Source organism: Ceratotherium simum, chromosome 24 (assembly GCF_057802395.1).
Source record: "Ceratotherium simum simum isolate JZ-2026a chromosome 24, ASM5780239v1, whole genome shotgun sequence".
Lineage (NCBI taxonomy): Eukaryota > Metazoa > Chordata > Mammalia > Perissodactyla > Rhinocerotidae > Ceratotherium > Ceratotherium simum.
The window spans coordinates 25,542,924-25,570,725 of NC_141923.1; the positions used below are offsets into that span (position 1 = coordinate 25,542,924).

A 27,802-nucleotide genomic window follows, 5' to 3' on the forward strand; every position below is an offset into this window, starting at 1 on the left:
CCTGTGTTAACAATTGTCCTTTGCCTTGGCATTCATAGTTTCTAATTCTCCTCGCCTGTCTCAAGCATACTCTCCAGGACTAAGTTCAGATTTTCTACCACCTGTTTCCAAGGTTGCCTATAGGAGAAAGGTTACCACTAGATTTGGCCAATTTCCACCTCAAAGGGAGCAAATCTGAATGCCACATGGGGATGAAGGTGCTCCAGCGTTGCCTAGTGCTGGGAGCAGCTGGAGGAGATCACCTTGCCAGTCCCTTTCCTATTAGGAGTGTATGATTCTCCAAAGGGCTCATCCCTCCTCACCAATCATGCATTGATGAGTGATGAACGATGAATTCGTGGGATCTTAGAGAAGGAGAAAGGGAAAAGCACTGCAGGCAAAGGGAACAGCATATGCAAAGGCTCTGGGGATGAAGGAAGTAGGTTCATATGAGGCCTGGAGAAAACGCCAACGTGGTTAGAGGCCTGAAAGCAAGGGGAGTATACTGAGAGATGGGAGGTGGGGGGTGGGGGGTGGGGGCAGTGAGATAGGCAGGAGCCGGATCATGCAAACCTTGTTAGTGGCCATGCGAGTGGTTTTGTTTTTATCCTAAGAGTTTTGGAACCTATTAGCAGGGGAGAAAAGTAGAGGTAACATCACAAAATTTTACTTTGAAAATATTAATTTAGTTAGGGACATGAGGAAACCCATTAGCAGGCTATTGTCAATTAGGAGACAAGAGACAATATTGGTTTGGTGGATACTTTTCAATAGGGGAGAAGAGCCCTCCAGGAGTGGGGGCTGCAGCCCTCTTACTGCTTCCCCTGGTCCAGGTAAGGTCTCCTGGTTGGTCTCGTCACCTTGTTCGGCATCACCCCTGGGACTCGTGTGCTGACCGGTAATGTCTCATCATGAGAGCGGATTCCCTCTGCCCCTCGGTAGCCGCCACCTTTGTCATCTTTGCACTGACATCTCACTCAATTAAAACCTGAAACTCTCTAGAGATTTTCTAGTCCTTGTTCCCTCAGAAAGCACATAAACCTTGTTACTGGTCGTTAAATATTTATCTCACAACAGTCACGTGCAGTAAAGAGAGAGTGTTCAGTAAACACATCTTTGAGGCACGGTGAGACTGAAAAAACAAACAAAACAAAAAAATCCTTCTTTCTTACACTGGATGCCAAAAGGTAAGCTGTGCTAGAAACAGGGAAACCTGCTCCTAGAACCCTTCATGTGTCCAAAAGGCCTGCAACTGCTGAGCAACAATTTCTATAAAAATGGTCCCAGTGATCAGTCAACTGTCTTGATGGAGTTCTGAGCACACAGCTGAGTGGGGTCAGAAAGAGGCCTGGAAGACTTCTCTCAAAGATGGGTGATTTGGTTGCAATAGATTGGAGGACTAGAGAGGCTGGGGCAACAGTGAGTTTCAGATGGAAAGAGGTGGAAAGCAAGTGTGGCAACCACATAGTCTTTGATGTTTCTCTCATCAAGAAGCAGTCAACGTTCCCTGCCCTCTACTCTGGGTTCTGTGGCTGCTTTGACCAACAGGATATGATACGATACGAGACGATACAATGTATATGTTGCTGTGCTAGTTTCTCTTCCAAACTCCAGAAGTCTACAGAGCCTTCCCCCTTTTGAAGATATAGACACAATTAAGTTAGATGATTATTCTTCTATCAAATGATGCTTCCCACTTCACACAAGTTTTCTAGATTTTCCTTATGGGTATAACCAGTACATGGCATCTGCTGAAGTAAAAGAACCTAAAGCTATAGTGTGAACCATCACTAACAAGTTAATATCAATTATAAATGAAGCTAGAAGACTTTTCCAATAATAGCACAGGTCCATGGGAATAAAGGACTTTATTTTTTAAGGTCTGATTTACAAATACTCATTTTAAGGAATGTAACTATTGAGTGAAGTGAATTCACCTCCATAAACTCCCCCAATAGACTCCAAATACTTTTTTGTATGAGAAACCAGAAGTTCAAGATTGTCACAGGTTTATTTTATTCCCCTCTGAATATCAATCTACACCTCCCCTGGGGCCCATCTCTGGGGATATAGAAATTGTCTATTTACAGGTACAAATGTCTCTGGAAACACAATCTCTCCCGTAGTCCTACAGCATAGACTTCTCCACACTCTCAAGACCACCCGGGGAAGGGACACACATAAGAAGGGTTTTACAGATATTTTTTTCCTCCAGTCAAAGAGAGTAGCGGAGTGAAAAGTGAACTTGAGTGGGATGCAGAGACTGGGTTCTCTTGCTTTCCCCGCTTTTCCCTAGCACTAACCTAGAGGAGCCACTGAACCTCTCACCACCTCAGTTTCCTCATCTACAAACACACAAAAACGTAAGGAACGAGATCATCTAGTAGGTCCTAAAAATCTAGGGTTTGACACTTTTGACAGAGGGTGGGGTCTGTCCTCCCTCGTCACGACCTTGAGGAAGAGTCAGAAACTTCCAGCCAGATCACATCCTCCTTCCAATGGCCCAAGCACTTGGTCGGCTGTATTGAGAGCAACAGGTGGCCAGGGGAAAAGGCACGACTTCAGCCAGTGATACCCAGCCCTCTTAGAGGAAGGAGCAGCCAGTCCAGGAAGTTTTGGTCAGTGCAAACCAAGACGGTGTGTGTAGTCACACGCAGGTTTGAGGAGGCCAAAATTTCTTCTCTCTCTGAGTTAGAGAAAGATGATGCCTGACTTCCCTAGCTTCCTAGAGCCTTCTTGATGACAGCAAACTCTCCAGGGACCCCAGACTAGCTGCCTGCTGTGTGCTCTCTGCTTCATGTAGGTCTGAGGTGTCACAGAGGCCTGCCAAATCTGAGACTTTTTCCAATTATGTCCTCACTCACTCTCTCGGCCAAATGCAAATCTCTCTTCTTTTATCTCCAGAGCATTTCTAAGGTGGTGGGAAAGCCAGGGTTTGGCTTTTTGTGCTCCGATTTTCACACAAAGCCTATTGACAGATGGTAAACGCTCCTAAGGAGCCCAGCCAGGAGACCTAGTCTCACTGGTCATGGTAGTCTCTAGAACCACCAGGAGAAGAAAACTGATGGTGCTGGGTGGGGATGGGGTTGCAGGGGTTAAAGTGGTGTTATTTTTAAAACACTGTAGTGTCTACTCAGGGGTAAACATGTAGACCAATGGACAGAAAAGAAAGCCCTCAAAGAGACTAGAATCTATAAAGGATCTGGGTATACAATGAAGGGAGCACTATAAGTCTGTGAGTAAAGGATGGAATATTCAATAAATGTTGTGAGGTAATTGGCTTTTAAAGGAAGAAAATAAATAAATAGAATTATATTCCCTGTGTCTTGTACTACACACACACAAAAAAAAAAAAATTCCTGTGGTATTAGAGACCCAAAGATCAGAAGCAAAACTTTAAGACTATTAGAAGAAAAGATAGGGTAATGCCTACTAACTTTATAACACTGAAATAGGAAAAGATTTTTTAGACAAGGCATAAAAAAATACAACTCATGGAGAGTCAAATTAATAAATTTGATATCAATTTTTGAAAACCTCTTTTTGACAAAAGATACCATAAAAAAGTTAAAAAACAAGAGATAAAATGGGAGAAGTTATTATTTATACATATATATACACACATATATTTGTATATATACATATATATGTATTTTATATTTTATATACATATGTGCATGTATGTATGTATATGTATATACGAGAAAGGATTGGTATCCAGACTACTAAAGAACTCTAAGAAATCAATAAAAAAAATCATAAAAGAAGATGAGCAAAGGGTGTGAACAAGTAACCCACAGAAAAGGCAACCTCCAGGCCAACACATATATGAAAAGTTACTCAATATCTCTGGTAATCAAAGAAATGCAAAGAAAAACCACTCACATCAGCGTGGCAAAACTGTATAAGGCCCATAATAGCAAGTGTTGGAGAAGACCTAAAGAAACAGACCATCCACTGTCGGTAGGAGTTTAAATTGATATGATCACATCAGAGAGTCTTTAGCAATATGTGCTAAATTTGAAAATGTGTATTGCTTAAGACCAGCAATCTCATTTCTACTATGTATCCTAGAAAGACCTTCATACATGTTGATAGGAGAAGAGTGCAAAGTGTTCATGCTAGCTGAAATGTTTGCTAAAGCTAATGACTGTAAATACTCTAAATGTCCACTAATAGGGGAATGGATAAATATAACATATTCACATGATAGAACAATATACATCAGACAAAATGGATAAACTAGAGCTAAATGTATCAACACTAAGTAAAACAATTTGCAGAAAACTCTGGTAACCATTTCCGTAAATACTACATTGTGTTTATGAATACATAAATATGAAACTAACATAGAAAAGCCTGGACTAGAAGGATACATAGTAGATTCTTAACAGTGGTTGCCTCTGGCAGTGGTGTAGTGGATGGAATTAAGCAGAGAAACTTTATCTGTAATTTTTTTTATTGTTATGATAAAAAATAGACCTGAAGCAAATATGACAAAATGTAAGTTTGTTCATTCAGGGTAATGGGCACACAGTTGTTTATAATATTATTCTCCAGATTTTTCTATTTTAATTGGTTCATAACTAAGGAAAGAAAAGCAAATAATGTTCTTACATAAATGTAAACCCTCACACCCTAAATATATCTACATTCTGTTCCTTCCCTCTCCCTGCCTTAGCTCAGAATCTCATCTCTTCTCAAAAGGCCATTACTGATCTCCCTGCCTCCAGTTTCTACTTCTATAGTGTTACCAGCGTAATTTTTCTGAAACACAAATCTTAAAAAATTATAAAACAAAATGCAAATCTAACTCTCTTAATACAGACCCTTCACCTTCAGAATAAAATCCTAGCTTTTTGCATGGTAGATAAAGTCCTCCATAACCCAGCCTCTGCTTCCTTATCTGGCCCTAAATGCCACAGTCCCTGCCCCTTGTCACAAGCACTCCCTATGCTCTGGCCACACTCCTGTCCCAGAGCCCCAACTCCTACATGCCTTTGTGTGGCACAGTGCCTCCCCCATTGATCTCTCTGCTTAATTACAGTTTGCCCTTCAACACTGGGCTCAGGTATCACCTCTTGCCTACATTCGGGGCTCTTTCTCCAGCTTCCCAGAGAGCCCTGTTCAAACCATTTCAGCAGTTAGCATACCACATTCTAACCACCTCTCCCCAGGGAGACTGCAGGAACCAGACTCATAAAGCTCCTTCCCTTGTGCCGTAATTAGTGCTCAGTAAATTTTGTCAGGTTAATAAATTAAAATATGCATGAATACATAAAACACCCACTGAGCACAAAGTATCTTAAGAGTTGCTTCATTCATTCATTCGACAATGACAAGGAACAACACTAACAATACCAGCCCTCCTTGTTGAGTGTTTATGATGAACTTGCTAGGCCTTAATGGGGAACACGAGTAAGGACAGGACATAAGCCTTGTCTTCAAGAAGCTTCCAGATTTGTAGGAGAGATAATATTAAGAGATAAAGCAACCTGAAGCCTATAACTAGATAGCATGTAACTGAAACCTAACATGAGTAATGCCCAATACCAGCAGATTTCCCTTAAAACATTTAGATATGGAGTTGTTAAAAATGAACAAGAGGTACAAATTGGGAAAGAAGAGAAAGGAAGAAAAGGCCACAAAAGTGCTGATGCTCATTGCAAATTTCCCAGCTTACTGCCCTGACGGGAGCAGACACTGAAGGCTGGAGCATCCCCAAATCAGGTTAGGGCCCACATGGATGCCTGCCTGTCAAAATGCCCTGTATCCCCAGGATTAATAATTTCTGGAGAAAGGGGCTGGCACTGGAGGCAACTTGGCCAGACAGCCCCAATCCTTCCCCTGCACCAGGGCTCTGCTGTTCAAATCAATATTTGTTAGCAGGCGGAAGGAGCTCGTTTCACGCATGTTCTAATTAGACAATGGAGATTATTACAAAACACCTGCAATGTTTGTAATCGTTTAAAATAATGAGAATCAATATTAGCCTCCAAAGGCACCATATGGTAAATGCTCATTCCAGGCATGTGGTCCCTGATAGGCTCTCAATGCTTCAAAACTAATCATTAACATTTTTTAATTTGCGAGAAGTTGCTCTTGGTTAATGAATTGGCTGCCTGTGTGCCCTCTGCACAGTGACCGCCTCTAAGTGGTCATTTAATTGTAACATGGCCTTAGTGCCCACTGGAGCACTTGGGGTCTGCCACAAAGGACATGCTCCAGAGTCAAGTACATGTAAATATCCCACCACCACCAGGTACTTTTCAGATGTCTGATCTGCAAGCCCCTCAACTGATGGTTGTCAAGCCACCCAGAGAGCTTGGGAAACATAGAATGGTGGGTCTCGCCCTAGAGTTTCTGATTCAGCAGGTCTAGGGTGGGGGCCTGAGATTCTGTATTTCCAGCAGGTTCCCAGGTGGTGCAGATGCTGTGGTCTGGGGACCACATTTTGAGAAGCAATGTGCTAAAGGATGACACTATGACATTCAGCCCCCGACTCCAAGCTAACACCTTCCCCATCAGCAACAACTGCATAGGGGAAACAAAGATTGAGGAAAAGACTTTAGTTTCTCCCATGTTCCCTGAGCAAACTTCCAGGCCACACCTAGCGAAACGGGCAGTAGGCTTCACAGAATGTGTGTTAACCTAGATGCTGTGCTCACCTTTTCCACATCCTGATTAGTCCTCACCACAACCCCGTGAAGGAGGTACTCCCATCACATTTGATAAAAGAGGAAACTGAGGTGCATGCTTGTCCAGTGTCAGCCTGGCCAATACATAGAGGGGTCAGATTCAAACAAGGATTCTATGCCTAAGTCCCATGTTTCATCCACAACAGGGCACTGACCACATGACCAGAGAATAAGTTGTGTCACCCCATTCCTCGCCCAGAACCTTTTCTCCCTCACTCCCTGGACTCCCCTGACCACTACGTGATGCAAGGTGGGGAGGCTCCTTCACCCAAGCATACTGACAATGCAGATTCCCAGAGCCTAGGCCAGTATCTACTCTCCTCCCTTCACGACTCATCAGAAACTCTTCTCTCACCATACACTGAGCACACAAGCCCCTCCATTGCTTTGCGTCCACAGTGCTTCTCAACTTCTAAATGTGCATGGGAATCACCCGGGAATCTAGTTAACTGCAGCCTCTGAATGCTAGGTCTACGATGCACCAAGAAGCAGCATTTCTAACCTGTTTCCAGGTGATGCTGACACTGAGCAGCTCTGTAAACACAGAGGACCTGGTGTGGTGGAAAACGTGAGCTTTGGAGCCAAAGGCACCAAGGTTCAAATAATTTCCAATGTGTTTTTCCTAGAGTGATTTACTTAATTTCTCAGACCCTGTTCCCGCATCTCTAAAATGGGGATAACACCTACCCCATAGAATTATGAGATAAATACTATATGGAAACCACTTAGCATCCCAGCACGCTCTTGCGCCCTCCACAAAACCCTCAGCTACTCCACCCTCCTCTGATATCTCCTCTCATCTCCTACCACCCGAGCGTAGGAGAGAGGGAGGTCTGACATTTTTACATGTTTTACCAATGAGGAAATCACGGGCTTTTGATAGACTAAGTCCATAACCAGCCCGCGGCAGGTCTCAAATCCCGCCAGGGGCTCCTGATTCCAAGGTGAATGCTGTCCCCAAGGCCTAGGGACTGCGGCCTCAGCAGTTCCAGTTTGGTGGTAGGGACAAAACACAGACAGTCACCACACACAGAATCAGCAGAGCTCTGCTGGAGTCCTAAAGAAGAAATGAGTGGCTCATACTCACCTGACCTTCTGTTATCTGGATATAGAAATATTGGGGGGAAGGGGCATGGGCACGGGTAGATTTTGGCAACAGCTTAGAAAGGAGTTATACATCATCTTGTCTCCATTTGGAGCTCTGTTCTCATCCAGGGAGTGACTTGGTAAAACACTCCTTGGGATAACACACAGGACACATCTCAGCCCCAGGCAGCGCGCCTGGAGAAATGTACAATATCAAAAGAGAAAAAACAGATAAAACTGAAAAATCACAGGGAAGATTTATGGCCAAGTTCTCACAGGCAGGTAAATTCACTAGGCTCCCTGAGTTCTTTCTTTTTCTTCTTCCTTTGATGTTTTAAAATACATAAGACTGTTGTTTTAAATCGTCCCCATAAAACATCGCCTGCTACAGAAGCTGCAATCAGGGATTCTCCTGGCATCGGCATTTGTCACCGAGCTCATAATTCACAGCAATTCATAAACTTTTTCAAAATGCTGTGAACGTAACTTCAGGGGGTTAATAAAACAGCTTTCTCCTCCTCTACTTCCTTCCATTGATAACTTATTCAAATTGTAATTGCCGGTAATGTGCACCCTCTATCACATTACTGCTCACGCCCCACGCAGTCTCCAACACCATCCATCACCCCAGCTGTCAGCCAAGTCCTCCTTCCTGCCCGGCACACAAAAACGTGTTTCTCACATCCAGTGGACAAGCCCTGGCCCGCATACCACCCTCTCCCACGCTAGCGTCCTAGTTGGAGGATCCCCCTGCCTCCTGCCCACTCGGTGGCAGGCATTTAATCTCAGGGCTATCCGTGTCCCAACCATGTGTCTCGTGGCAGGGGTTGGTAGGCTTAGGTGGTTTTGGTAGAGTTATCTGAGCATGCACAGACAGTGCAGTAAGAGTGCAAGGCTCTCCTGGGTAAGGTGGGCTATTGGATGGATCACAGATGCAAAAGTCAGAAGACCTCATCTCATCCCAGCTGTATTGTGAACTCTACGTGTGAACGTGGGTAAGCCACTTAACCTCTCTGAGCCTGTTTCTCACCTAGAAAATGGATGCCGTGATACCTGCGCTCCGTATCCCACAGGACCACTGTAACTGTTTAAGGGAGTGAATGCGATTATTTCTGAGGCTCACTTCGACCCACACAGAATCTGAAATTTCCCTCCAATTTTTCCCCAATGGAAAGAGCAAGTTATCATGTGAGTTCTCAAGGTAGGCCTGGGACCAGAGAACCAGGTGGGGGTGGAGGTCATGAAGATGGGACCCATCTTATAGGAGCAGATAAAAATGATATTAGAATTAGTCCAATAGTTTGGTATTGGGCAGATGGGCATCTGGTTCTGGTGACCCCAAGATGACAAAAGCAGAGGTCAAGGCTGCAACCTTGGCCACTGGGACCAACCAGTGGCCTTTGTGGCCTTCTTGGCACTGGGGCAATGACACATCTGATGATGTCCCTTTTCCCCAGTGCCCCTGCTGCAGATCTCAGTGTGCGTCAGCAGTTTCAGAACCTTGTTACTAAGCCAGCACCAATGGCCTCTCCTCTCCTGAGCATCACCTCTCAAGGTCCCAGACTTGCTGAAGGATGGAGTCACAGCCTTCAACGGCTCTCCCATATGAAAACACCCCACCTTCTCAGAAGTTCCTGTGTTCACAGCCCATGCCAGGCCCTGCAGAGTTACAGAATAAGCACGACACTCAGGGCCTGTCCCCAAGGATCTGATGGCACAGAAAAGCAGCATCTTTGCTCCTCGAGGTTCTTTCAAGTCTCGCCCCCCTCAGTACCGCCCCCGCCCAGTAACCTCCCCCCCACCTCCCGTCTTGTTAAAATTCCCTGCAACAAGTGGCGGCAGTAGGTTTGCCCAGCAGGTGCCTGAATGTAACTGAGAAGTGGGAAGGGAAATCTCCGAGATTGCCAAGAAAACTCCCAGGTCCCCCATCATCTCCTAATGGGTTCCTCTTTATCACACGTGGGGGAAACCAACTGGTTTCCTTCACCCATCAAGGTTGAGAAGTGGCAATAAAAGGCCAGGGAGAGGCAGGAGTGGAGAAGTCTCTCTCTAAATCCCACTGTTAAGCCTCTGGCCCTTTGCCTGAACCCCAGGGAGTCCCTAGTCCCTTAGGAAGAGGCAGGTGTAGGAAAATGCTCTTTTCTGCAGCTGCTACCACTTAGCACAAATCATTTATTTCATCTTCTTAGCAAGCGCAGAGTGTATCCAATCCCACCGACTGCTTTCTCAAAATCCTAAGACTTAGCTTTCTCTGGTAGGACTCCCTCCCGAATGAAAGAGATTGCCTTCCTTGTGCGATTTACATTAGCAGGGAGTCTGTTATTAGCTTGATATTTTATCTCTGACACTGTGAGAAATATTGCTGCCATAAACCCGGGTGCCCTTAGTAAAAGCTGAACTACTCGGCGAAAGCTAATAAAGTGAGGAACGATGAAAGCAATTGGCTATGAATACCTAAGCAGCAAATACGACAGCTGCCCCCTAAGGCTGGGCCACAGGCACACACATGCACATGCCCCCCGTATCATGTTCCCTAGAGGCTGCCACAATTCCCTTTTCTTTTGACTTCCCTCCCAACCCAGCGCTCTGCAATCCAAGGGTCTCATTTGTTTGTTCCTGGGAACTGGCGGATCCAGGTTTTCTAAACCATGCCAAGTCCTTGGTGCACTGGCTCTCATGCTTCAGAAGGCACAGGAAACACCTGGGGAGCTTGCTAAGGATTCAGATTCCCAGCTCCAACCCCACAGGAGGTCCAAGGGGCCAGACGTCAGTGAACGCTGTATTAGCAGGGACGCAGCGGGCAAGATGACAAGCAGGGCCCAATCCCTGCACCACCATCGAGTGAAGAGTGGACTTCAGAACAGGCCAGGCTGACTCAAGTCTCCATTTCAGAAGGTTTGGTTACCCAAGAGCACCCAAAGGCCTCAGATCAAAGCAGCCAAGTCAAAGCAGCAGCTTCCGCTATCCTGGCTTCTAGGTATGTGCCGCATGTGCAGGAGGAAGGGAGGATGCTTGCTCGGTTAAATTAAGGAACATGTGCTGTCAGTCAGCAGACGCGCCCAAAGGAATTTTAATAAAGTCAGCAACTCTTCCTCTGGCTTTGGCTCCCTATTTAAGGAACTTTGCCATGTGAGAGAATCCTAAATGCAGTAGCTGGAGGTAAATGCTGATTGGTATACTTGACACATGTTGGTCGAGAGACTCCAATATCCCCCGAGGTGGGAATGTTGGGTGTGGTTCCCAGGATTATCCTCGCCCACCAGCTGCTGCTGGTTGTGAATAATGAAAAGAACGCAAGCTGGACAAGCAGTAAACTACGCAGCACGTATCGACGTTTTTAACAAGTGCTTCTTTGCCCAGTGATGAGGCTGGAAGGAGAGACAGGTGGGACCCACCATGATGGAGAGCAAGCCTGCTTGGAGCCAAAGAGATGGTATAATGCTGTGGTTCTCAACCCTGGCTATGTAGTGGAATTATCTGAGGAATTAAATAATAACAGTAACCACCAACCCTAGAGATCCCAACTCTGTGATCTGGGATGGGGCTGGCCCCGGGTGTTTTTTCAGTGTTCCTCAGATGATTCGAATGAGCAGCTAGAGTCAAGCATCCCCGCCTAATAGAACTTCCAGGGAGTTTAAAGCTGTGTGCTCAAGCTTCTTTGCAATCAAATCTCCTGGGGAGCTTTACAATATATTGATGCTGGGGTCGCCCACCCAGAGATTCAGAGTCCTTGGTCTGGGGACTTTTAAAATCTCCCAGGTGTTTGCACTGTGCAGCAGCCACGGTGGAGGAGTGGTGGCTGGAAGAGGTTTCTCACTGACAGCTGCCTGTCCTTTGCTGCTGGTTTTAGCCAGAGCGACCTGGTGGGAAGCACTGGATTTTGAATCAAGAGACTGAATGTAAGCCTGAGCTTTGTCACCAACTTGCTGTGGCAACCTGGGCAAGTCATTAACACCCCGAACCTCAGCTTCCTTATGAGTCTATCTCACAGAACTGGCGTAAGAATTAAATAAATCATTTGAATGTACTCTGAAAATAGTGACCTGCTACATAAATATTGCTTTACCCTTTCTTAGCCCAAAATCAGCTTCTACAGGGTTTATATTTCAGCAGAAAGGGAGAGCATGTGCTATGAGGAAGAGGGCCCCATGGATAGATAATAATGACAATGATGCTTTAATGTTGAAAATGCATTTTTCCACCCTTCTTTAATTTGCCGTCACCCTAGACAGAACTGTGGGATTATGAGCCCATCTTAGAGAAGAGAAAACCAAGGCTCAGAAAGTTCACGGTGGGGGGTTGATGAGAGCATCACCCAAACAGCAGAAGCAAAATTCAACTTGGTTCTGCTGATTTGAGACCCAAAGTTTTTTCATTATACCAATGGTTCTCAAACTTGACTGAGCAACCGATTGTTGGACCCCACCCCCAGAATTTCTGATTCAGTAGGTCTAGGGTGGGGCTCTGGAAATTTGCAGTTCTAACAGTTCCCAGGTGATGCTGCTGGTCCAGTGACCACATTTTGAGAACCACTGAACTACACCAAACTGTCTTTGGTGGTAGAGAATTGCCCTGCAGAATGAAACAGCCATGGCTGTGGCAAAAAAAAGGGGGGAAGGAGGAAATGGAGAAAGAAACAAACAATCTTAAGTGTTATTAACTGTCGCCCTTTTTTTAAGTATATAAGGAAACAGACCCAGTGAAGTAAAATATCCTTTCAAAGACACGTGTCCCACTAAGTTAGGGAAGAGAGCCAGGAAATGGCTTCTAAAAGCTAGAAAAAATACCAGGAAAGGCTTTGGTGCCGTGGACTCATGAATAATTAAGAACCCGGGCTCTAGAGGGTTTGAACCTCAGTACATTGGCCATGTGACTTCGGACAAGTCAACATAACTCTCTAAACCACAATTTAATTATCTGTAAAACTGAGAAAATAATAGTACCTGGCTCACAGGATTGCTGTGAGAGCATTTAATAAGATACTGAATATGAAACACATAATTTACTTGACATGTTTTAAGCACCTAATAAATGCTAGCTGTTCATTATTGTTACTTCTAACACCATCCTAACCACTGTCACCCTCACAAGTGCCAACTGAGTGCCTAATTGTGTAGAGTGCCATGAAATGTGGCCCTAACAAGCATTCCCCCACCTGTGCAAGGCAGTGCTTTATGCTTGTGTCACTTATAGCTATCTCAAGTTCAAGTAAAATAAAATGGATATTCCTTTGAGACTCTTCTAACAGCCTTTGAGTTCAGTGGAGATATGTTGTGTTGTCACCAAATCACTATGGTGGGAATTGATCATCTGAGAGCTCATTGACTTTCTCCCTCACTCTCTCTATCCTGGTTTGCCTGGGACTGTTCCGGTTTTAGCACTGAAAGTCCCACATCCCAGGAAATCTCTCTGTCCCAGGCAAACAGGACGATTGATCAAGCTACCTCTCTTTCACACACTTGAATATTCTTTAATGAGATGAATATTTTAATTATCAACATTGGCAAGCATACTTTAAAGGTGGAGAGCAAGGTAAAGACCAGCTCTCCTACCCTAGCTAAAAGTATAAATGTGTTATAGCCTCAACTTTCCTGTTCCAGGGTCCTCTCCTCCTATTCCCCTTCCAGAGAAACCCTAAATACACTTATTCAGGGATGTAAAGACTGTTTATCAGCCTAAAAGGATTCCTAGTTCAGAGAATTTGTGCTTCAATAGAGAACCAAATATTAGCTCAAGACTTGATAATCATGATCGTAGAAAGTTTTGTACTGGAGGGTGAGGGATTTAGGGCAATCGTTTCTGAACCCTCGAAATCATAAACTTCAAGTACAAAGGATACAAGTCTTCCCTTCCTCGCACCATGGAGTCTTATTAGAGAAGGGAGCACATCAGAATCATCATGCTCCAGGGTCTGCAAATTACAGCCGGGGGCAGGCCAAATCCTGTCCACCATCTTTTTTTTGTTTTTTGTTTTTTTATTTTTTGAGGAAGATTGGCCCTGAGCTAACATCTATTGCCAATCTTCCTGTTTTTCTTTTTTCTCCCCAAAGCCCTAGTCCACAGCAGTATATCATAGATTAGAGTTGTAGCTCTTCTATGTAGGACGCCATCTCAGCATGGCTTGATGAGCAGTGAGTAGGTCCATGCTCAGGATCCAGTCTGCAAACCCCCAGCAGCCAAAGCAGAATGTGCAAACTTAACCTCTATGCCACCAGCCAGCCCCAAATAAAGTTTTATTGGACCACAGCCATGCTCCTGTGTTTACATATTGTCTATGGCTGCTTTCCTGATACAACACCAGAGTTGAGTAGTTGCAACAGAAAACCTGTGATCTGCAAAGCCAAAAATATTTTCTATCTGGCCCTTTACAGACCAAGCTTCTTGCTATTCAAAGTGTAGTCCATGGATGGGCACGCACATCCCCTGGGAGCTTGTTAGAAAGGCAGAGGTCCTACCCCAAACCTTCTAAATCGAATCTGCATTTTTAACAAAATGCCCAGGTGATTCGTGTGTACATTAAAGTTGGAGAAGCACTGACCTAGGGGACTTTTCAAAAAATCCATGCCTTAGACTACAGATTCTGGACACCAATTCACTCCTGTAGCCCCTACCCATGCCCCATGAGTACGTCTTCCTTGGAAAGCCACTATTACCACAGGGTAGGGTTGTGAGACAAAATATAAACTGTCCAGTTAAATTTGAATCTCTAAAAAACAATGAATATTTTTTAGTGTAAATATTTACCAAATTATCTGTGGGATATACTTATAATAAAAAAAGACTCATTGTTTATCTGAAATTCAAATTTAACTGGGCATCCTATATTTTTATGTGCTAAATATTGCAACCTATAAATTGGGGTTTCAATAATTTGCTAAAACAGCTCACAGGACTCAGGAAAACACTCTACTTACTATTATTGGTTTATTACAAAGGATACAACTGAGGAGTAGCCAAATGAAAGAGATGCAGAGGGCAAGGTATGAACAGAGGGGCCTACCACCCTCCCAGCACCTTAATGTGTTTACCAACCCAGGAGCTCTCCAACCTTGTCATTTACGGTTTTTATGGAGGCTCCATCACATAGGCATAATTGATTAAATCATTGGCTATTGGTAATTAACTCAATCTACATCCCCTCTCTCCTTCTTGGAGGTTGGGAAGTGGGGTTAAAAGTTCCAACCATCTAATCACATGGTTGATTCTTCTGGCAAGCAGCACCCACCCTGAAGCTATCTAGTGGCCCTTCAAAGTCATCTTATTAGCATAAACTCAGATATGTTGAAAGGGGCTTGTTACTAATAACAAAAGATGCTCCTCTCACCCATGTTCTTCAGGAAATTCCAAGGGTTTTAGAGCTCTAGTGCCAGGAACTGGGGATGAAGACAAATATATATTTCTTATGGTGATTTCTTATATCACAGTATCACACTTTCTATGGCAATTTGCCTACCATTTGTCCCATCCCTACGTGTACATGCCACATTTCCCATCAAGAGATACAGTCTATTTCCCCTCCCCATGAATCTGGGCTGGACTTGAGACTTACTTTGACCAATAGGAAGTGGCATAAATGATACCATGACAATTACAGGCCTAGCCCTTAAGAAGCCTGACAATTTCTACTTTTATTCTCTTGGAACCCAACCACCATTCTATAAGGAAGTCCAGAATATCCTGCTAGAGAGAAGATAAGAAGCTTCATGGAGGACAAATGAGATCAGATGTGTGAGAGAGACCTTCTTGATCTTCTAGTCCAGCCTCTCTGCCAGATGAATGCAGCCGTACAAGTAACCCCAGCAACAGTACTTGGGGAAGAACTGTTGGGTCAACCGAAAAAATCACAAGAAATAACAAATCATTGTTAAGAGCAATCTTTTTGTTACACAGCAATAAATAACTGATACACTTCACCTGCCCTGAATTAGACACTTGGCTTTACTCCCAATAGTCCCTTCCTGTAAGGCTGTATCTGGTAAAGGAAATAGCCATCTTCAAATCTAAAGGCCTAAGAAGGAGTGGACCCATCCATTTGGGTCAAGATGGCCTTTCTTTCCTCCACTCGCCATCTTGCAAGATGCAATTCTGTTGTCTGCCAAGTTGGTGGCTGGTTTTCTCAGTTCCCCTTTGGGCTTGCAGCTGCAAACTAAGCTGATGAGCTAATATTTCCAAGGCATGCTTCTCTCTCAGGAACCAGTACAATCCATTGGAGGAAACCTGCCTTCTAAGCTATGAACAGCATATTTTGCTTCCATCTCTTCATCCTCTGTCTCCATAAATTTAAGCCGTTGACGGGATACAATCTGTTGTCTTCTTAGTTACTGCAGATTCTGGGTTAAAAGGAGGAGTCTAAAATCTCTGTTCCCACTTCCCTTTGTGGGCACTTCATCTCACTGCTTTCCATCTACATTTCTCTTTTTCAGAAACTCCAGAAAACCTGCCCCTTAGCATCCTCATTAGGCAAATCCCTGGAACTAATATCTGGAGCCAACATGGCTTCATAAAGATATTTACTTTTATCTAGAATCTCAGCATCCAGGCAACTTATCTTAAGGACCCACATGTGTGCAGAGCAGGGATCAGCTGGGCACTCCTCCCTGCTAACAATTTAAGAGGCAATCCCTTCTCGACGCCAAAGAAATTGGCAGCCCCATTTGTCTGCCCCATCCCAAAGCTACGTTTTTTCTCCTCACATACATGGCTGGAAGAATCCTCTGTCTAAGAAAGGGTGACTCAAGATCTGCTGACACTCTTCCCAACCTCACATCCTCAGACACAGGCAATGCCATATGTGCACCTCATCTCGAGGGTCCCAGGTCTCTTCCTTGATACCACTAACTGGGTCTGCTTGTTACGGCACTGTGGAATGGTTCAAAGACCAGGCCTCAGAATAGCAGGGGCCTAAATTTGTATCCCATTTGCTTAATAGCTTTGAAACTTTGGGCAAGATTCTAAATTTCTCTGAGCCTCGGTTTCTCTATCCCATTTTAGGGAAAACAATGTCTGACTCTCATGGGACAATATATTTTATTGGCACAGTGCCTAGCATGTGTAAAGATTCAAAAATAATATTTCCCTATCCCCTTCAACTTCTACAACTAGGGTGTCACAAGAATCAGTGGGACCAAAGACCACCAGACAATTAGTCTATTTCCCCTGATAGGAGTCCTTGTTGGATGAGAAAAGCAACTCGTTATGGCCAATCAGGCCATCTTCTTTCCTTTCTTTGAGAGGCAGTGTGGTCCAACACAAAAAGCAAAGAATACAAAGTCAGGAGCTCTAGGTCCCAGGCTCCACCTAACACTTTCACCACCTTGCACAAATTCCTCAACCTCTCAAAAATGGAATTTCTTCATCTCTAAAATAAGGGAAATAAAACCACCACAAAGGGCCCTTCAAGTGTTTAACTGTGAAGTCAAAGATATTAACCTAAAATTTTTAACCTAAAAGTCTCAATGACTGTATTTTCCTAGGCCTGGATTCTGCTCCCATTTCTTTTTTGTTTTTGTGAGGAAGATCAGCCCTGAGCTAACATCCATGCTAATCCTCCTCTTTTTGCTGAGGAAGACTGGCTCTGAGCTAACATCTATTGCCAATCCTCCTCCTTTTTTTCCCCCCAAAAGCCCCAGTAGATAGTTGTATGTCATAGCTGCGCATCCTTCTAGTTGCTGTATGTGGGACGCGGCCTCAGCATGGCCGAAGAAGCGGTGCGACGGTGCGCGCCTGGGATCCGAACCCGGGCCGCCAGTGGTGGAGTGTGCACACTTAACCGCTAAGCCACGGAGCCGGCCCCCTCCCATTTCTTTTTAAATCTAATTCACCCCTGAGTTGATTAGTCCCTGCACTTCCGCTGTAGCTTATTTCAGCCCTTTTTGGAGCTCCAACAAGTTCCATGCCACCCTGTGCTCTCTAAGTCTGTCATTTCCAGTCCTGCACTGGCCATCAGGTGGCCCCGGGTGTGTGGCAACTTCTGGGTCCATTGAGAAGGAAGGTCCCCATTTCCCCACCTGCAAACAAAGGCCCAAAGAAGGGGGTTCTAGTCCCCAAAGGACTTCAAGGCAGCCCTGTCAAATAGGAATGTCTACAATGATGGAAATGTTCTACAGTTCCTCACTGTCCATTTCATTAGCCGCTAGCTGCATGTGGCTATAAGCACCTGAAACATGACTAGTAAGACTGGGGAACTGAAATTTAAATTTTCTTTCATAAATAGCCCTGTGGCTATTGACTTCTGTATTGGCTAGTGACTACTGTATTGGATGGTGCAGCTTTAAGCGAAATGTTACAGAGAAGCAGCTTAAAGGGCAGAGCTGGTGGGAGTCACAGACATGTCTGCAGACGACATTTACTCTGCTGGGAATGATTTATTCTTTGGGGGCAGAAAGGTCTGGCTCCCTCTTAGCAATAACAACCTAATCACTAAGGGGAGGAGAGAAATATACAATACCGGCTCCCTCTCTCCATTTACCCACCCCCCAGGTACTCACCCATCCATTCACCTCCCACTGGGTACTCTGAGGTCACCAAGCTCCAGGAGAGCCGAAGCTGGGTCAGAAGTGACCCTCAGGATCTTAGACTTTGACTGTGAGCCCATCTTCCTACATACTTCATTGCCCCAAACATTCCTTATTCATCTATTTAACTCTCGACGCTCTGACCAAAGGAAATTAAAAAATAAAGAATTCAACCTCCTGGGAGAATAATGTCAATACTACACACCGTAGTCTTTGTAGGGCTCCAGGAGCATAGAATAAATTAGGATGCTTGAGAGAGAGAAATTTTGTTTAGACCTTGAGTCTTTAGAGAAAATCTCTAGTGCTCTACCTAAGACACAGGGCTGAACAGCCTTTGCAACCCCAGGCAGGCCCTGTGCGTGGGCACACAGCCACCAGTCAATTAAAGACTGCCTGGCTCCCTCCCAGTGATGGAAGCAGGAAGCTGTCCCTAAGCCTGGGTCAGCATTTACTTTATCATCCCCAGCTGCTTTGCCTTCCCTCTGCCCCTGCTCTCCCCATTGCCCTCCCTTTCTCTCATAACCCCCATCACATCTTCACTAAGTATCATTGGTACTTATACCCAACAAGATCCATAACTAGGTTGAGTGACCAGTGCTTTGCTCTAGGACACCAGAATTTAGAGGGTATGAAAACGGGTGGTATCCCTGAGCTCAAGGTCAAAGACAGAGGTCATGCACTTCCCTCTGTACAATCAAGGAACCCCCCATCTCCCTCTTCCATTTGATTCTTTGCTCTCCATTCCCATGTATGGCCATTGTAATGACATCATATTTCATACCTGTCCCCAGAAGTGAAAATTACAGCAAGCTAGCACTTCACATCTCAAGACACCACTGAGGCAGACACCAGATGAACAAAAGTCAGGGCTTGGACTGAATTCCAGAAAATTCTCAGAAATTAGAAATTCTAGAAAATTGGAGCAGCACTTGGCTATAAACATATATATGACCCAAATACCACTGAAATGTGTACATGGGGAGATGGAGGCACGTAGGGTTGAATGACTTGCCTTAACCCTGGCAGAAAGCCATTGTCCTAGTACAATGCGTTGTATCCAATAGGATGCTGTCCCCTTGGCTATCTCCCCAAAAAGTGTTCTCACAGCAGGGCAGATAAGAGGGAGCCCTGGGGTGGTCGTATGTGGATATTTACCCCTTAGAACATTAATTAAAGTGTTTAGGATGGCCAGGAACTGAAGGACACCCTACCTGTTGCACCTCTATTACTAAGAGTCACCTCAGATAAGTCACTCAATCTCAACAGGCTCTTCCTTTCTTCCTCATCTATAGAGAAGTGGAAGAACTCTGCACAAGTGCCAAGCCTACACTTGCTAACTTGAAGCCTGGAACTGTCTTAGAACTTCAGAGACAGGATTCCTTCTGTGACCATAAATATAGACCCAGAAGCCTCCTAGAACAGAAGCTTCAGAAGATCAGGGTCTTGGTCTTACTCACCCATGTTTACTCCAAGTGCCTAGAACAGCACCTGGAGCAAAGCAGATGCTGAGTAAAGACTTACTAAATAAACGAACAAATTTAAGTCTCTGTTCTGCCTTCTAAAATACCAGCTCAAACTTAGGCCTGGGAAAGCAGGCACAGCTTAAAGTCAACTAAGGACCAAGGATGTATGAGAAAAGGCAGCTACTGGCAAAGGGATAATTAACACATTAAGGACAATCAGACCAATTCAAAGAACCCAGACCCAAGCCTCGCCCACAGCTCCAAGTAAAAGCGTTTGGTCTCTAGAACCACCCACACTTTGTTTATTTATATAAAACAAATAAATAAAAGTGCTGCATTAAATGCAGATATCTGGGCCCTCACACCAGACCTGCTGAACCAGACTCTGGGAGAGGGGGCCCAGGAATCTGAATTTAACTTGCTACCCCAGTGATTGTGAGGAGCTCTGGATTTTGAAGACCATAGCTCCAAAGCACATTCTCCTGAGTCTACTTTGTGGAGTCCCTTTTTAAAATGGAAAGCTGGAAGGCTTTTGTGAACCCAGGCAAAACCTTCAGAGTTGGGGTTCTGGTTACCTTAGCGACACTCTCTCTAGGCCCATTAGCCTCACCTGATTGCCTGTGCCTTCCCCAATGGTTCCCAGATTTACATTTCATGGAACTGGAGATAGGGCTTTCTGTGGAGAGAAGCTTCAGTCTCTGAAATCATTTCTGTCACGATCCAGAGACCTGTAGACCCCAAGAGCCTCATGCAATGCTTCCGCTTTATACTTAGCAAACTAAAGGTGGTAGGGGTGGGAAAGGAGGTAAGTAGGCTATGGCTGCCTTCTTTTGGGCTCCTGGCTAATGTAAACTGTTTAATTAATGCTCTCATTTTACTTCATTGGTGAGTTGAGGCTTTTGAACTAACTATATCAGTAATCAATCAATAAGTCATTATTAAACACCCACCAGGTGCAAGGCTCTAAAAGGTGAGAGTGATAGAAAGGAGGCCTGAAGTAGTTTAGGCAGAGCTTTTACCCTCAAAGTTTTTACAATCTAGCTTGATAAATAAGATATCAACATATGAAAAGATAACTAATGATGTAAAAGAGCTGATAAAGTGCCAAAGGACCATAGACAATGGGTGAACCTTGAGGTTTTCCTATAAAAGCCTAAAAGAGAGAGAAAAGGAGAAAAAAAATGCAACAGCCTTGTTCCTTCCCAAGGGAGCTATTGTCCACCACTTGGCATTGCCCAATTATTTTTATCATTTCAAGTGTAGACTTGAGATTAGAAGAGTGTTTTCTGAAACTCAAAAGGAATTTGAAGACAAAGAAATTGAGCATTTCAAATCAGGATTTCCATGGGGCCATGGTGGTCTAGAAAACAGTGGTCTTGAGGTGGGAACCTGGAAGGAAACCAACCTTGCTTATTTGAGTAAGGGTTATCTGGGGCCACTGGGGATCCTGAGAAGCCTTCCACCCTCTGCCAACAATCAACTCACCTCCCCTTTTCTGTTCCCTTCATGGGAAATGATTCTCTGGTTCAACCTCCCAAGGTTGCTCTGAGGATATAATGTTGGTGAAAATGCCCATTGCTCTCTCTGGCCCTAGAAGGTGTTTCAACAAGTGTTGGTGAAATCTGAATATCCCCTTAAAAAAGGGATCTCTTCTATGATAGGCAAGCTGGGTGTCCATGTCACTCCAACAGGGACAAAGAAACAGGACTCCCAGATTCCTATCTGTGCCCCTAGAAGCCCTGAATTAGCAAACGTTCCCTCTCTCCTTCCAGTGGTCTGTAAACTTCCTAAATCCACCACCTTGTTAGTTAGAAGTTTTTAAACATGTATTCTCAATAAATGTTAACTTATTTTATAAATTATAACCACATAGTAAGCATATCATAAATAAACACACACAAAACAGAAAAATTTTAAGATAAGATCAAAGATAAATAGAAATTCTAGCATGTTCTTCCTAACATCCCAGTGGATCATCTCCCATCCTCCTTGGGGAGCAGGCCCTCCACTCTGAAGACACCCAAATCCAACCAGGTATAAACCTCAGATAGGGAGACAAATTAGAAATCAGCTATGGCTAGAGGCTACACTCAAATCTACCAGGAGGGAATATGAGTTCTGCAAAGGCAGAAAAATCTTACTGAAAAGAAATGATTCTGGAAAGTTTCCTGCCTTGAACTGCCATCTGTATGCTGATGACTCTCAAATTTATGTCTCCAGCCCAACTGTCTTCCCTGAATTGCGGCCTCAAACCCAACTGCCTCCTTGATATCTCCCCTTGGATGTTAAATCTAAATTTGGGCATCTCAGACTTAACATGATTCTACTAGGCTCCTGCTCTTTCCTCCTAAATTGTCTCCTCCTCCAGTCTTCCCATCTTGGTCAAGGGCTATGCATTCCTTCCTGTTCCTCAGGACAATCTCCTTGGAATGGTCACCGATCCCTCTCTTCTCACACTCCACATCCAGTCCAAGAGCAAACGCGTTGGCTCTACCTTCCAAATAAACCCAGAATATGACCACTCTCACCTCCCGGGGTCAAACCATCCTCACCTCTCATCTGGGAGCCTCCTAAATGGTCTACTTGTTTCCACCCTACCCCCTACAGATTTTCCATACAGCAGCCCAAAGGATCCTATTAAAATATAAGTGAGACTCTCTGCTCAAAACCTTCCATTGACTCCCCCATCTCTCTCAGAGTAGAAGCCAAAGTCCTCAGAATGGCGATCAAGGCCTATAAGATATGAGCCCCCTCTACCTCCTGAGTTATCTCCTACTTCCCTCCCTCTTATTTACTCTGCTTCAGGCATGCGGGCCTCCCAGCTGTTCCTAAACATGTTAGGAGGGCTTTCACCTCAGAGCCTTTGCCAAATTATTCTCCCTACCATGGCCACTCTCCACCCCAACTCCTGAGCTGTATGTTCACCCCTACATAGTCTTCATTCAAATATCACATTCTCAGTGAGGTCTCTCTAACCACCTTACATAAAATTATGTTCCATCCCTCGCCCACACTCCCAATCCACCTTTCCCTTGTCTATTTTTCTTTCCTATAGCACATATCACCTTCTAACCCATTATCTATCAGCCATCTATCTATGTATCTATCTAACGTATTTGTGATTATTCTTTGTTGTACTCTCCTCCCCCATTAGAATGTAAGACCCACAATGGGCAGGAATGTTTTTGTTGGTCTTATTCTCTGACATATTCCCAATGCCTAGAATGGTGCACACAGTAGGCACTCAATAAGTTGCTATTGAACTTGGACTTGGAAGCCACAGTGCAAATCTCTCAAGGCACTGACCTCATAGGCCTCCCCTACCACATGATCCCCAACAATTCCTTCCTCCTGCACCTGGCTGGATTACCGGCTTCCCTCCAGGCCTACAGAACTTATCAGAGTCCAAGACCCTGCCAATCTAATGCCTAACAATCCAGGAAGAAATAGTCTTGCCTTAGAGTTGGATGCTCTCCAGCAACAACTAGATTAGCACTTGCAAATTTATCCAGGGACCAAATCAAGAAGCATAATCTCTGGAAAGGCCCAGCACACTAAATGTACTAGTGAAGCCAAGCACAATCTCATTGGCACATAGGCCACTGGCACAATAACTGTAAGTTATTCTTAATTCTGATTAAAGCAGTCCTGGGGAGCTTGCCATTTCAAAGCCAGCTTGGCTTTACAGGTAGGCACACAAAGGCCACGTGAAGAAAAGGGGGGCAGTGTTCAGAAATTTATAACTTGTGATACCAAGAAGGGACTGGCCCCAGACAAAACTGACTCTCATATCAGCAAGCCAAGAACCAGAAATTTCACCATTAGAGATCATTCTTTTAGGTCACAATTAGTTTTCAGTCCTCCAAAGTTGCCACTAAAAGGTTGTAGGTATTACGCTTGGGTTAGATGAGACTAAAAGCCTTTGTCAGCCAGCCCCATGGAAGGGGTTGTGTGACAGCAAATTGAGAGCACAGTTCTGAGAGAATGTGGCATAGGCTAGACGCCAGAGGCGGAGAGGAAAACAGTAATGGAGGAGGCAAGGAATTGAAGGAAAATAAAGGAAAAAATGTTTATTGAGGGCCTGACTTGTGCCAGGTTTTCTGATACCTGCTTTATATACACTAACTAATCTAATTCTAAAACACTGTGGTGAGGTTCCCATTATTACCCCCATTTTAGAAGAGGTAACTGAGGCTCAGAGAGGTTAAATGACTTGCCCAGTCACACAGCTGATGATAGAGTCAGGGTTCTGACTTCAGGTCGGCTTAGCTCCAAAGTTCATGGTCACTCTCAACATCAAATTCCAGAGATAGATAACACTCAGCTATCTCATGGTTCTCCCTCTAATTGGCCTTGCTGGCAATAACTAAGTAGCTCTTGTTTTAAAGAAGGCTGTAGTACTGTATACTGACGGATGGGCAGCACAGTGAAATTCTGGATCTAAAGATACAGTTATTTTAATACGGAGTAATTAAGCACTCATGTTCAGATTCATCATATGATCACAGCTCACCCTCCGCCTACCCTCCCATCTCCAGCACGCCAATCACCGCCCTTCAGGTGCCGTCAACTCTCCAGTCATTTCTCTGGAAATGAACAGCACTACCTCTTCAGTCTATACACCCTGGAACCCTGCACTTCCTGTTCCAGGAAGTAGCCTTCAAGCATAATTTTCTGGATTGCAATCAACTATAATTGGTCCTTTCTGGGAATAAAGCTTTTTCAAGGATTTGGTAAACATTCTGCCTTTTTTGTAGCTGAGATCAGGGGTACCACAGGCAGCCTGCTCTCTCTGCTTCCAGGATGCTTTGCATCTTGGAATCTGGGAACATTTTCAAATTTGTCTTTTCATTTTACGTATCTTTCTTCCATCCCATTATACATGTTTAAAATACTGACGAGGTCAAACTTTTTCTTTAAGAACAGTAATTTTAAAGACAGTACTCAGTAGTTGAAGTGGGAAATACATTTAAGGGCAAGTTGGGAAAAGGCGGCTCATCATCCCTAGGCCTTTAAAACTCAAATCCAGCCAGCCTTTCCAAACTTTAGTGAAGGTTTAAGATTTAATCATCCTCATTTCAAGCCCACAGTATCCACTCTCAAAGTCAACTTATACATTTTGGTGACCTTTCTCAAACTGGGCTTTGTAAATCCTTGTGGTTATTATTTGACATTATAGGCTCATGACGAGCCAAATATCCTGCATAAAATCTAAGAGCCAGAGCCCTGACCCTTCAGAATTTGCATGCTCAAACACAAAAGCAAACAGATGCTGGCTCCAATGTTTAAAATATATGAGAACATACAACTGAGGAATGTTAGGAAATTTACTGATATCTCTTATTTAATAAGGGGAAAAGGGTATATACTAAGTGAGGAAGGAAGACTTGCTAGCAAATTTGTGTATGTTATCATTCCATTTGCAAAGATATTAGACAATACTAACATCTATATTAAGTACATAATAAAAATATCTTATTGAAAAGATTTTAATAATTAGTTAATATAAAGACTTTAGCTTTGATTCTAGGTATCAGCCCATTAAAATGTTGGCTGATCTCTGCTCCCACCTGTGAAGTGCAACAGATGTGACAAATTCAAACAAAACACAAGTACTGTATATCATTACGTGATGATGGCTTTACTCGCACAGAATATCTTATTTTAAGCAGCTAAATTATGCTGTGGAAAGAGCAGAGATTTGAAAATTAAACACCTGAGTTTTAGACCAGCTCTGAGACTAATGTAATATGATGGAGAAAATTTTGTTCACCGTAATACGTCTGAGAAAGATTTAAATTTGTTTAGAAAAGGAGCTGGTGTAGAAGAGTTTAACAAGGCCACCTAAAATTGGGGGGAGGCTCATTCCATGTGACATGAGAAGAAGAATTTTCTTGATATTTTGGAGAAGGAAGGATCAGAAAGTGAGAACAAGAAAGAGGATGGGGGTGGGAATCGAGAGTCTATTTCTCATGAGGCCATGTTTTGGGGACTCCTGTCAAGCTTAACCAAACCTCCTAGGGTCAGAGGGGCCCCAGCTAACATCTCCATTACACTTACAGTTACTTAACATCTCTCAGCTTCATGAAAATGGGAGAGGAGGTTAAATTAATTATCTCTACATTTACTTAAAGCTCTGAGATTTTCAAAACAGTGTCTGTTTAGCTGTGATACTAGGAGCACAGAGATCAACCTACTTTATAAAGAAATCAAATTCTGCTACCATTCATCAAAATTGGGCCTTCTATTGCATATGGTGGACAGCACCAATGAGCATCAATCTTTTTGATGTGCATAACAACAATAACAACCAATGTGTGTATACGTGGAACAAGGTTGATGAAATCTTACTATCAGTGTTCCTTCTTGTGAGGCCTCTGCAAGTCTTATTCCCAACAAATCTCAAATTCTATAATATTAGGAGAAAAATGAGCTTTTTATTCTCTTCCTTCACTTGGCTTTGCCAACCAAGAGGCCTTTAAAAGAGAGTAGATAGAAAACACACATAGAATTCCAGGTGCTGATCCCAACTTCCCAAGAACCTCAAGGATGATCAAGGTAGATCTTCTGTTTGGATACTTCTCACTCTTTCCCACTGGCTTTCCCCTCCCTTCTTTTTGGCCTAATGCACAAAACTGTCAGTAGGATGAGAGTCATTTGGCTGTGACTGCAAGAAACAACTGTGCATTTTATAATAGTCCATTAGCGCAAAGCCCTTAATGAAAATGAAAGCCGTTAATGAAGCCAAAAGGCAGTGGAAGCTTCCATTCTGGAGAGGGCAATTAAACAGGAGCGGGTGGGAGAAAAATAAATACAAATCCAAAACAAGGTACTCTGTGATCAAGCATTACACATGATGAAATCATGACAAATCGGCCAATTTATTTCCTACTTTTTTAAAGAGACATATGCAAACATTGAAAGCTGTCACCATCCTGTCACCCACCCCCTCCCCCAGACTCTACATCACCAAATGATTCAACCTCAAAATTTTGGATCCATTGACACTTTCAAAATACCAACAGCAAGCGGGATTTTAACTCTGAGAAGGGCTCCCCATAGAGCGCCAGGCTCTAAAGCAAAGTGAGTCACAAAAGTGAACTTTGTAATTACTATATTATTTTTATAACTTCTCTGAATCAGAAGTTCTCTTATTTTAACACACTATAGACAAAGGCAAAGATTGCAGGAGAATAGGCCTAAACCAAACATAGTATTTCTGAGTAAGACATTTCCTGTGAAAAGACAAGTTTCTAGAAGCTGCGCACCTTCTGGGATGAACATAAAAAGAGCCCTGGTTGTCAATGCTGTGACTGGGCCATGTGGTGGAATCTTCTCCTGATCCCCATCCCAATTGCCTGCTGCCTTTCTCTGTAGCCCAGGTTTGCAGTTATAAGATAACACCTTGCCTCATATACATGTCAACTTGTCAACTAGACCATAAGCAATTTGAGATAAGGACATCATCTTACTACACAGGTAAGAAATTACGCTGCCTCAAAGCTTTTCTGCTTTGCCCAGAGAAACTTACACACTTCCCACTGGTGGCATCTCCATCCCTGTGCATACTTCTACTTATATTGGATTATAATAACATATCTGGAAAATTCTTGATATCAAAGTCCATCTCTGTATGCCTGGTGTTTAGGACAGAGAAAGTTCAATTAACCCTTACAAAATTTATGCATCACCTCCATACCTAGCCCATTATTGTGCCTGTGCTTAGCACAAATATTTGTGGAACGAATGACTAAACAAATGAATGATCATATTTAGCTGGATAGTTATCGCCACACTTGCATTAACTTTTTGTTTTTATTCCCCAGAGCCAGCTCTTGTTTAATTTTTATTTCTATTACATGGAATAATTATGTCAACCAAATTCTATTGCATCAAATAGCTGAATATGATGCTGTGGTTAATGATAGTTGATGCAACTAAAGTCTTCCACCCCAGGAAACATGAATCAAATCTCCTCCCTATTAGTTACCTTCTGGGCACTTGGGGACCTGCTGGAAAACCAAAAGTACCTCAGCCTGAGAAATAGCTTTAACGGAAAAGT

At 43.7% G+C, this 27,802-nt stretch overlaps 1 protein-coding gene across 1 annotated transcript in view; it reads right to left on the reverse strand.

Moving 5' to 3' along the window:
* LOC106801185 (neurexin-3-like) overlaps positions 1-27,802 on the reverse strand; it is a 439,076-nt gene that overhangs the window by 333,361 nt on the left and 77,913 nt on the right. The gene's annotated exons all lie outside the window — the stretch shown is intronic.